The sequence below is a fragment of the Sinocyclocheilus grahami genome, unplaced genomic scaffold (assembly GCF_001515645.1).
Source record: "Sinocyclocheilus grahami isolate Dianchi unplaced genomic scaffold, SAMN03320097.WGS_v1.1 scaffold2072.1, whole genome shotgun sequence".
In the NCBI taxonomy this organism is placed as follows: domain Eukaryota; kingdom Metazoa; phylum Chordata; class Actinopteri; order Cypriniformes; family Cyprinidae; genus Sinocyclocheilus; species Sinocyclocheilus grahami.
Window position 1 is genome coordinate 19,104 of NW_015507251.1, and position 736 is coordinate 19,839.

The following is a 736-nucleotide window of genomic DNA, read 5'->3' on the forward strand; positions in this document are numbered from 1 at the left end:
CACACACACACTCTCACACACACACACACACACACATACACTCACACACACACGCACACAAACATACACTCACACACTCACTCACACTCACTCATTCACACACACACTCTCACACACACACGCACACAAACATACACACACACACACTCACTCACTCACACACACACACTCACTGACACACACACACTCTCACACACACACACACACACACTCTATATATATATATATATATATGTATGTGAAAGGAGAATGTTATTAAATGGATGCCACCTTATTGGGGCAATAAAGCCCTCCCAAACCCTACCCGATACTTTATCTTCAACTTTTTGATTGTTTCCTTCATTTTTATTGAAAATAAATGCGTTTCTGATGTGATATGAGATTTGAAAAGGAAGAAAAAAGTTTGGTAAAAGGCGGAATCGAACCCGGGTTGATCGCATCAAAAAGACCACGGTGCACGCATTACCATCTACACCACTGAAGCTGACGGTTAAGTGCTGTCTTTTATAGTGTTGACTATACCTACAACACATTTGAGGGTGTAGCTACTGTAAATAGCCTCTATCAACAAGGTGGGTTATTTGCACTCAAGTGTAATAGACACTCCGGGAAAAAAAATCCATAGACGCTTATAATGCGTGTATCTGGCAACCCGACTGAGGCTGAGCCCGCGTCCTCAATCACAACTCGCTCAAGGGATGAGGCCATGTAACCTTTTCACGATGATAATATATAT

The 736-nt window shown here is 42.0% G+C and overlaps 1 pseudogene; it reads left to right on the top strand.

Annotated features, from left to right (window-relative positions):
- The window catches only part of LOC107573941 (NACHT, LRR and PYD domains-containing protein 3-like), a 14,198-nt pseudogene that overhangs the window by 11,814 nt on the left and 1,648 nt on the right, over positions 1 to 736 (top strand).